At 42.2% G+C, this 11,574-nt stretch overlaps 1 long non-coding RNA gene across 1 annotated transcript; it reads left to right on the top strand.

Moving 5' to 3' along the window:
- The first annotated feature begins 8,399 nt into the window (after positions 1-8,399).
- On the top strand, positions 8,400-11,345 carry LOC110496117. Its single transcript, XR_002469516.2, has 4 exons — positions 8,400-8,847; positions 9,097-9,209; positions 9,454-9,887; positions 10,173-11,345. It is a non-coding gene; the product is annotated as an uncharacterized LOC110496117 (long non-coding RNA).
- The last annotated feature ends 229 nt before the right edge of the window (positions 11,346-11,574 follow it).

Here is an 11,574-nt window from a genome sequence, read left to right as displayed (position 1 = left end):
AGCCCTTGCTTTGACAGGAAGCCAGTGTAGAGAGGCTAGCACTGGAGTAATATGATCACATTTTTTGGTTCTAGTCAGGATTCTAGCAGCCGTATTTAGCACTAACTGAAGTTTATTTAGTGCTTTATCCGGGTAGCCGGAAAGTAGAGCATTGCAGTAGTCTAACCTGGAAGTGACAAAAGCATGGATTAATTTTTCTGCATCATTTTTGGACAGAAAGTTCCTGATTTTTGCAATGTTACGTAGATGGAAAAAAGCTGTCCTTGAAATGGTCTTGATATGTTCTTCAAAAGAGAGATCAGGGTCCAGAGTAACGCCGAGGTCCTTCACAGTTTTATTTGAGACGACTGTACAACCATTAAGATTAATTGTCAGATTCAACAGAAGATCTCTTTGTTTCTTGGGACCTAGAACAAGCATCTCTGTTTTGTCCGAGTTTAAAAGTAGAAAGTTTGCAGCCATCCACTTCCTTATGTCTGAAACACATTCTTCTAGCAAGGGCAATTTTGGGGCTTCACCATGTTTAATTGAAATGTACAGCTGTGTGTCATCTGCATAGCAGTGAAAGTTAACATTATGTTTTCGAATAACATCCCCAAGAGGTAAAATATATAGTGAAAACAATAGTGGTCCTAAAACGGAACCTTGAGGAACACCGAAATTTACAGTTGATTTGTCAGAGGACAGACCATTCACAGAGACAAACTGATATCTTTCCGACAGATAAGATCTAAACCAGGCCAGAACTTGTCCGTGTAGACCAATTTGGGTTTCCAATCTCTCCAAAAGAATGTGGTGATCGATGGTATCAAAAGCAGCACTAAGGTCTAGGAGCACGAGGACAGATGCAGAGCCTCGGTCCGATGCCATTAAAATGTCATTTACCACCTTCACAAGTGCCGTCTCAGTGCTATGATGGGGTCTAAAACCAGACTGAAGCATTTCGTATACATTGTTTGTCTTCAGGAAGGCAGTGAGTTGTTGCGCAACAGCCTTTTCTAAAATTTTTGAGAGGAATGGAAGATTCGATATAGGCCGATAGTTTTTTATATTTTCTGGGTCAAGGTTTGGCTTTTTCAAGAGAGGCTTTATTACTGCCACTTTTAGTGAGTTTGGTACACATCCGGTGGATAGAGAGCCGTTTATTATGTTCAACATAGTAGGGCCAAGCACAGGAAGCAGCTCTTTCAGTAGTTTAGTTGGAATAGGGTCCAGTATGCAGCTTGAAGGTTTAGAGGCCATGATTATTTTCATCATTGTGTCAAGAGATATAGTACTAAAACACTTGAGTGTCTCTCTTGATCCTAGGTCCTGGCAGAGTTGTGCAGACTCAGGACAACTGAGCTTTGAAGGAATACGCAGATTTAAGGAAGAGTCCGTAATTTGCTTTCTAATAATCATAATCTTTTCCTCAAAGAAGTTCATGAATTTATCACTGCTAAAGTGAAAGTCATCCTCTCTTGGGGAATGCTGCTTTTTAGTTAGCTTTGCGACAGTATCAAAAAGGAATTTCGGATTGTTCTTATTTTCCTCAATTAAGTTAGAAAAATAGGATGATCGAGCAGCAGTAAGGGCTCTTCGGTACTGCACAGTACTGTCTTTCCAAGCTAGTCGGAAGACTTCCAGTTTGGTGTGGCGCCATTTCCGTTCCAATTTTCTGGAAGCTTGCTTCAGAGCTCGGGTATTTTCTGTGTACCAGGGAGCTAGTTTCTTATGAGAAATGTTTTTAGTTTTTAGGGGTGCAACTGCATCTAGGGTATTGCGCAAGGTTAAGTTGAGTTCCTCAGTTAGGTGGTTAACTGATTTTTGTCCTCTGGCGTCCTTGGGTAGGCAGAAGGAGTCTGGAAGGACATCAAGGAATCTTTGTGTTGTCTGTGAATTTATAGCACGACTTCTGATGATCCTTGGTTGGGGTCTGAGCAGATTATTTGTTGCAATTGCAAACGTAATAAAATAGTGGTCCGATAGTCCAGGATTATGAGGAAAAACATTAAGATCCACAACATTTATTCCATGGGACAAAACTAGGTCCAGCGTATGACTGTGACAGTGAGTGGGTCCAGAGACATGTTGGACAAAACCCACTGAGTCGATGATGGCTCCGAAAGCCTTTTGGAGTGGGTCTGTGGACTTTTCCATGTGAATATTAAAGTCACCAAAGATTAGAATATTATCCGCTATGACTACAAGGTCCGATAGGAATTCAGGGAACTCAGTGAGGAACGCTGTATATGGCCCAGGAGGCCTGTAAACAGTAGCTATAAAAAGTGATTGAGTAGGCTGCATAGATTTCATGACTAGAAGCTCAAAAGACGAAAACGTCATTTTTTTTTTTGTAAATTGAAATTTGCTATCGTAAATGTTAGCAACACCTCCGCCTTTGCGGGATGCACGGGGGATATGGTCACTAGTGTAGCCAGGAGGTGAGGCCTCATTTAACACAGTAAATTCATCAGGCTTAAGCCATGTTTCAGTCAGGCCAATCACATCAAGATTATGATCAGTGATTAGTTCATTGACTATAATTGCCTTTGAAGTAAGGGATCTAACATTAAGTAGCCCTATTTTGAGATGTGAGGTATCATGATCTCTTTCAATAATGACAGGAATGGAGGTGGTCTTTATCCTAGTGAGATTGCTAAGGCGAACACCGCCATGTTTAGTTTTGCCCAACCTAGGTCGAGGCACAGACACGGTCTCAATGGTGATAGCTGAGCTGACTACACTGACTGTGCTAGTGGCAGACTCCACTATGCTGGCAGGCTGGCTAACAGCCTGCTGCCTGGCCTGCACCCTATTTCATTGTGGAGCTAGAGGAGTTAGAGCCCTGTCTATGTTGGTAGATAAAATGAGAGCACCCCTCCAGCTAGGATGGAGTCCGTCACTCCTCAGCAGGTCAGGCTTGGTCCTGTTTGTGGGCGAGTCCCAGAAAGAGGGCCAATTATCTACAAATTCTATCTTTTGGGAGGGGCAGAAAACAGTTTTCAACCAGCGATTGAGTTGTGAGACTCTGCTGTAGAGCTCATCACTCCCCCTAACTGGGAGGGGGCCAGAGACAATTACTCGATGCCGACACATCTTTCTAGCTGATTTACACGCAGAAGCTATGTTGCGCTTGGTGATCTCTGACTGTTTCATCCTAACATCGTTGGTGCCGACGTGGATAACAATATCTCTATACTCTCTACACTCGCCAGTTTTAGCTTTAGCCAGCACCATCTTCAGATTAGCCTTAACGTCGGTAGCCCTGCCCCCCGGTAAACAGTGTATGATCGCTGGATGATTCTGAAGTCTAATACTGCGGGTAATGGAGTCGCCAATGACTAGAGTTTTCAATTTGTCAGAGCTAATGGTGGGAAGCTTCGGCGTCTCAGACCCCGTAACGGGAGGAGTAGAGACCAGAGAAGACTCGGCCTCTGACTCCGACCCGCTGCTTAATGGGGAAAACCGGTTGAAAGTTTCTGTCGGCTGAATGAGCGACACCGGTTGAGCGTTCCTACAGCATTTCCTTCCAGAAACCGTGAGAAAGTTGTCCGGCTGCGGGGACTGTGCCAGGGGATTTATACTACTATCTGTACTTACTGGTGGCACAGACGCTGTTTCATCCTTTCCTACACTGAAATTACCCTTGCCTAGCGATTGCGTCTGAAGCTGGGCTTGTAGCACAGCTATCCTCGCCGTAAGGCGAGTACAGCGACTACAATTAGAAGGCATCATGTTAATGTTACTACTTAGCTTCGGCTGTTGGAGGTCCTGACGAATCGTGTCCAGATAAAGCGTCCGGAGTGAAAAAGTTGAGTAGGAAAAAACAAAAATATAAACGGTAATTAAAAAGTAAAAACCGTAAATTTGTCAGGTAGCAAAACAGGTTGGCAACAAAACGCACAGCAACTCAAAAACAAGTCTGGTAGGAAGGTGTGTGACTGCACCACATCCGCTCTCTGAAGCACACTAAGCAAACTGAGGCCTCTACCATTGAAGTACATTATAGTACTTCTTGTTTTTGCTGCCACGTCCCCCATGCTGTCTGAACGCTTCTCTCGATTGCCCACGTTTCTTTATTCTCAGGATTGCGAGGAATTAGTTGAAAGAGCTGTTGATTTGTTGGAGGCACTTTATTGGACTCAGGTTTTGACAGGCGAGGAAGTGAAAAGGAGAAGAAGAAAAAAGCAAGTCTTCCCCCGCAAAATGTTCCCTGTGGGGAGGTGAACTACTGTTTCCTCCCGGTTGATTGTACCAATGAGACACAAGACATTTATGGATAAGGTGAATGATGTCATCTAAGGTTGCGCGACTATTTCTATAGCACATATATCATGCACTGTCTTTCTCCAGGCAAGACTTTCATCATCATTTGAACAGTTAGCTACTTGAAGCTACGTTTAGTGTCAGAACCCTGTGAATAACACAGTTGGTGATCTCTGAAATCTTTAATGGCTTTGGTATTCAGATTAACCTACGGTAATGACAATATTATGCTTACAGATTTTGCTTGATACACAAGGGTTTAGAATCTTTCTGATGCTCAGAAGAGGGCGGTGTAAATGTATCACACACCTGGCTATAACTCCTTTACTCATTGAACCATCTAAAACACTGGGGAATAAATCTTTCAATAACCAGAAATATTGTATTTTCAACTGAAAGTAAAAGACGCAAATACTAAATTTACCGTTAGCATAGTGCACATAAAACAGATCGACCACTTCTTAGACTTACTGTACTTTTAATGAGAATGACAGATCTATAACACCCATTTCTATGTGAATTTGGTCGGGTCGCCTAAAAAGTTACATATTGCAGCTTTTAATCTGGCAATCCAATTTGGTTCAAATGTCAAACAGAAGTGTTAAAGAAACAAGTCTTTAGTCTCGTAAAAATAACAGAATTAGAACCTTACTCATAGAACTGCTGTGAGATGGAAACGAATAATAACCCTTGCTCACACACACACAACAAACTCAATTTCGAGAAATGACAAGCTCCTCAATTTGCCACTTAATCACTCCGGCTCTTGATTAAACACTGACTGATAATGAATGCCAATGTGCCACCTTGGTTCCCTCTGATAGGATTTAGAAATCATCATCCCCCCAACACGCTCGGCAGCATTCTCATCTTCCCCCTACCAAGAAACACGATAGTGCGCTTCCTTTTAATACTACTAGATCATTGGAGGCCTATTTTGAAAAATGAAAGTTTTGTTTTGATTAAGGCCTTTCTGATGGGACCGTTTATAATCATTATATTCTAATTAAGTCGTAGAGAGAGAGAGAGAGAGAGAGAGAGAGAGAGAGAGAGTTGTGGATTTGAGCTTAGAGCCCATGGGAATTTGTTGTATAAGTCACACTTGAAACTTGGTAATTTTGTAATCAGGGTTTAGTAAAGTTACAGGCCTCTAGTTCTAGTATCTGAAGCGGTGTTGGAACTACACTGTACCATAGAGCAGATGTTCTTCAATTCTGGTCATGGGGAACTTCAGCGACTGGTATCATAGACTAGACGTAACATAGCAAATGTACATCCGAAACACTCAAATTAGTATGATATGTTCTTTTTGATATGGCTCATTTGAGGAAGGGGATGACCATCCTCAGTGAATTTCAGATGTGATTTTGTGAAACATTAAATCTATACTAAATATATTCAAATGTCGCAAAATAATTTATTAAAACACACTGTTTTGCAATGACGGTCTACAGTAGCCTCAACAGCACTGTAAGAAAGCACCATGGTGTAGCTGGAGGAGAGCTAGTTGCCGTTCTCCTCTGGGTATATTGACTTCATTACAAAACCTAGGAGGCTTGTGGTTTACACCCCCTTCCATAGACTCCCGCAGTAATTATGGCAACTTCCGGAGGACATCCTCCAACCTATCAGAGCTCTTGCAATATGAACTGACATGGCTATGGCTATCCAACACTGGAACTATTCTAAGTCAAGGCAAGATTTTTGGATTTATTCATTTATTGCTACGGGTCCTGCCGGTGTAACTGCTAAACTGCTCGATGCTGACTATAAACTGTACAGCATGATTATAGCCAGTTTACTAGCACATTAGTTCTAGTAGCTATATTTACTATGAATTTAATATGGTGACAATGATGTAGGCTGTGTGTAGCAGTTAGTGGTTATGATATGAAGGTTTGGCTTGGAAAGGTTTTTTCACCTAGTCACAGAAAGCTGATGTGTCGTCCAGAAGCAAAGGGAAAAGGTGAGAGGAGAGCGCGTAGATGCAAGAATGAATTATACAACGAGTAAAAGGATCATGCTGTTTGTATGTGGCTGCTATGAATGTAAACTGTGTTTGAGTGTGATCAGGGGTGTATTCATTCTTCTGATTCTGTTGAAAAACGTTTCTTAAACGGAAGCAAACGGAACGAAACAGGGATAATCATACCTGAATTTGTCCAATAGAAACTCCTGCTTGCAACTGTTGGACTAATAATTACACCCTTGATCAGATAGATGCAGGCAAGTGTGTGCAAGGCAGTATTGAATGGGTCACTGTCTGTCACCTTGATTACTCCATTTTTTCTCTTGACCTACGTTGTATACTTTCATTCATAGGCTAGGTTAAAGTAACATCATGATGGGTATAGTGAACATTTGAGTATCATGTAGTAGCCTAAACTTATCAATGTTGCATTGAGCTGGGTGAATGGAATATGAATGATAGTTATCCAATATGCTGTAATAGAAATAAAGCCATGCTGATCATTTTTTGGGGACCCGTTTCAAGAAGCTAGGCATGTTAATGTTTTTTGGCAGAAATGCCTTCTGGAACATGTGAACTTGAATGTGCCTTAATAACAAATGTATATGCCATCTGTAAATAAATAGATAAAACAAATAAATTGTTAAATTATGAGCCTAGTTGGTATAGCCATGGAAAAAGCGAGGAACCTTCCCGCTAGCAATGTTTGGCTGAGATGATGGCTGGGCTGGACATGCCGAGAGATGAGTTCGGATTGGTCTGCCATGTAACGTGATTCTGTCTGTAACATGAGCTGCTTAGTATCTGTAGAGAATCCTTGCTATCCTCGCAGCTTTTTTGAAAGATATAACATTAGCCATGGAGAACTGAAAAAGCTTTGCTACTGCTCTCAACAACATTGCTGCCCAGAATTTAGCAGGCGCTATCGACAAGGATCAGTAGAAAAAGGTTTTGATGGACTACTTTCTGCACACGGTCAGTGTGAACCGGAGTGACTTCACACAACAACAGACCAAACAAGCTGCAGCTAGCTGCGAACCAAAATGAAAAGACACGCTGCCTTGAAGCATCCATCCATGTACAGTAGCAGTCAAAAGATTGGACACACCTACACATTCAAGAGTTTTTCTTTATTTTTACTATTTTCTACATTGTAGAATAATAGTCAAGCCATCAAAACTATGTAGTAGCAGATATGGAATCATCAAATCAAATCACATTTATTTATATAGCCTTTCTTACATCAGCTGATATCTCAAAGTGCTCTACAGAAACCCAGCCTAAAACCCCAAACCGCAAGCAATGTAGGTGTAGAAGCACGGTGGCTAGGAAAAACTCAATAGAAAGGCCAAAACCTAGGAAGAAACCTAGAGAGGAACCAGGCTATGAGGGGTGGCCAGTCCTCTTCTGGCTGTGCCGGGTGGAGATTATAACAGAACATGGCCAAGATGTTCAAATGTTCATAAATGACCGGCATGGTCAAATAATAATAATCACAGTAGTTGTTGAGGGTGCAACAAGTCAGCACCTCAGGAGTAAATGTCAGTTCTCTTTTCATAGCCGATCATTAAGAGTATCTCTACCGCTCCTGCTGTCTCTAGAGAGTTGAAAACAGCAGGTCTGGTACAGGTAGCACGTCCAGTGAACAGGTCAGGGTTCCATAGCCGCATGCAGAACAATTGAAATGGAGCAGCAGCACGGCCAGGTGGACTGGGGACAGCAAGGAGTCTTCACGCCAGGTAGTCCTGAGGCATGGTCTTAGGGCTCAGGTCCTCCAAGAGAGAGAAAGAAAGAAAGAGAGAATTAGAGAGAGCATACTTAAATTCACACAGGACACCGGAAAAGACAGGAGAAGTACTCCAGATATAACAGACTGACCCTAGCCCCCCGACACAAACTACTGCAGCATAAATACTGGAGGCTGAGACAGGAGGGGTCAGGAGACACTGTGGTCCCATCCGACCCATGGCCAAACAGGCAGGATATAACCCCACCCACTTTGTCAAAGCACAGCCCCCACACCACAAGAGGGATATCTTCAACCACCATCTTACCATCCTGAGACAAGGCCGAGTATAGCCCACAAAGATCTCCGCCACGGCACAACCCAAAAAAGTGTTAACCTTTTCATGTGGGAGTTCCGAATATCTCTAAAGGTCGCCCAGCATGAGTTTTTTCATGAACGTGATGTCAGAACGTTCTCTCCATTCCAGAATGTGATTGTTATGCAACAGTACACTTAGTCCGCGCTGCCCTCAAACCAAGGCACGCAGCCTGTTTTTATTTATCGGCTGTTTCCAACTTGTCAATTTCAAAATTACTTTCTAACAAGTTTTTATTTTCTAAGAACAGTTTGAATTGAGGTGTGTTCCGCCTCCTCATTCATTCACATAAAAGTAGTTATTTTTACTTTTGAGGACAATAAAAAAAAAAAATATCATTTCTGACCTGGACAAAATTCCCCAAGCACTTTGCAATTGTTTGTGCAGTTCAAGTCTGCAGACATTTGCGCATCTCCAGTCAGAACAGGATCTGCATACACATGTTCACATTTTCTGTCTGTTGCCCGCATCGCATTCATTGTTTTCGTTACCAATAACAACTTTGGGAATGGTTGCGTTTCTACCAAAGTAAGTGCCTTATTACATTATAATAGTTTCAGTATGTTGTTTCTACTGTTGCTCACTGTATGTATGGAGCATAGTATATTTGTTTATATTCCTTATAAATGCGGCCACGCGAGGTAACTTAACCTTTAGGGATGACCTTTATGGTGTTATTTTCAATCGTTCTTATGTAGCTAGCTACATTCTTCTATTAGCTCTGTAAGGCAATGCTAATTGCGTCAGAGAAGTATTAGCTTGTGTTGTATTTTGAAGCTACCCTGGCTTTACGACTCCCAAGTGGCGCAACAGTTTAAGGAACAGCATCTCACTGCTAGAGGCATTGCTACAGACACCCTGGTTCAAATCCAGGCTGCGATTCTATCAAAGTAAGTGCCGTATTATGTTAATAGCTTCTGTATGTGATTTGTATGTGAACTGTACGTCCTGTTAGTTGGTGGTGAACTATGTGGACATTGAGGGTAGCGGCGATCAGATGGAAGAATATCTTCTTATACCCCTTGGTCGTTTTCCGTGTCCACAAAGCTGTTTATCATGTCCGCCTTATCCACTGCCCCCATTTTGAGGTTATAGTCAAGCACACAGTCTGGTTTGATTTTTCTCTTTCGTCAGGTGGTCCACCTTCCCTGTGGCCGATATGGTTGCTGTCTGGACAGTGGAGAGGACATGGACGTCTCGTTTGTCATGCCACTTTACTGCCAGCTGTTGACTGTTCTCCTTGAACTCCACCTCCCCTCTCTGCATCTTCCTGCATCCGAATGCTGGCATCCCCTTCCTGTTCGACCTGACTGTGCCACAGGCTCCTGTCCTGTGCTGTTGAAAGAGCAGAAGCTACAAAGTGTGTCCCTTGCTGAGATGAGGAGCCAGCATGGTAATCACCGTGGACCTGGACACCCCAAGCCCCTCATAATGTTGGATGTCAGTGGTGGACCCTGGGTAAACTTGAACTTGACCCCAAACCTGTAACTTTCCTTAACATCAGGTACTCATTAATGCATAGGTCCTTGTATGGCACAAAGACCCAACCAAATGCTGATGTCAGGCTGGTAAGAACATTTCTTATTTTGTATTAAGGGTCATTTAGGATGGCAGTAGCATTGTTGATGAAATGCAGGCATTTGCAGCAGAACTAGGAAGCGATCTTTGGAAAAGAGGGTGGCAAAGAAGAGAGTTGCAAACATAGGATCTGTGCTCCAGTATTCTCTTAGGGAGTTCTTCTTTACTATCCCCATGATAATTACTGTCACCAGGAAGGTATACATTTCACTAATTGTGGTTGCCACCCATTTAGTGAGTTTCCCCCTCACTCCTGGCTCTCTCTTCTCTTGTAGCTCCAAGGCATAGCAATTGGTCTCCTCTACTATGTCTCCCACCATCTCCTCTGTCAGAAACAACTTGAAGCACTCTGCCTCAGAGGGAAATGGCAAGGGGCGTTGCTCTCCAGACTGGGACTCATCAAAGCAAACAGCAGGGCCAGGAGGAGTGAAATGGCTGGCGGCCTTCCAGCTACCACAAACCTCCTGTACTTCATCCACTATTGGTCTGCCTCCATCACCACCAGCATTTTCAAAGGGACCTGGGACTTCGTCAGTAGACAAGGAGTCCTCAGATTCAGGGTTCTCAATGGCTACAAGGTTGGGGGGCAGCTCCTCACTGTCAGAATCTGATTCCTGACTTCCAGACTCATTGTCAGAATTGATAAAAATCTCCAGAATTTCAGCATTTGTGAGTTATCTCCTTTTGAAAGACATTGCTCATGCTACAGCTTAGCTACATACATAAACAACAACACTGAATAGCTCAGAGTGGGAGTCAGAGATTACGTGATTGACTGCCGGCACGCGCCACTAGTATCAATAAATCACTATCACAAAGTGTTTTTTACTTTGTGATTTACTTTAAAAGTTACTGTTTTATTCACGTTTTCAATTACCGGTGACAAATCATGCATTCCGATTCTTTCATAGATTACAATGGACACATATTATGTGTGTAAAATAGTTTTTTGAAGGTTGTACTGATTATGATGAGTTTAGCTACTTCTAGCTATGTGTGGGGCCATGTTTGTTGACATACAATGCATTCTGGGTTCCACGTAATCGTCTGTTAGACCAAAGATGTTATAACACAATGAGGTGAGTGAGGGTTCACAAATTTTTTGAAAACTTCCGGAAATTAATGGTGGAATGATGTGTACAATGATAGACGACACACCCCCTTCAACATGCATACTATAAACAGACCAAACTCATCTTGTCTTCTCGTATTATCTTTGGTTTCTGTGAGAGAAAAAACATGACAGAAAGCAGAAACTACCCATCGTCGGATTACTGATGATGTGATTAATAATAAATAGCAATTTATATTAGCTAATTCATTTTGTAGTTTATGTCAGCTGAGAGTTGTCTAAATATGACCGTTAGTGTTACATAAATCTTTCCTCAGTTAGCTCTAGGACAAAATGTAGCCTACATTTTTCCGGTTTGGATGATTGTGTTATGCTATAGATACTTCTGTGAATGTCTGAATAATACATCCAAAAATAAACTGCTTACATTTGGACATAACTTTGTAAGGACTGTGTTTTTGAAAAATGTTTCTGAAAAAAAAAAACAGTGTGGCCAGCTCAAATGCTGATTGTTGCATCATTCGAAACTGTCCGTTCTAAATAAGCGCTTTAAATAAATGTTCTAACCACACCGGTGTGATCGTATGCTACAGGGACCACTGTAG

The sequence above is a fragment of the Oncorhynchus mykiss genome, chromosome 18 (genome assembly GCF_013265735.2).
Source record: "Oncorhynchus mykiss isolate Arlee chromosome 18, USDA_OmykA_1.1, whole genome shotgun sequence".
NCBI lineage: Eukaryota > Metazoa > Chordata > Actinopteri > Salmoniformes > Salmonidae > Oncorhynchus > Oncorhynchus mykiss.
The sequence above is the reverse complement of the archived record's forward strand: the minus strand, read 5'-3'. Positions and strand labels throughout refer to the sequence as shown.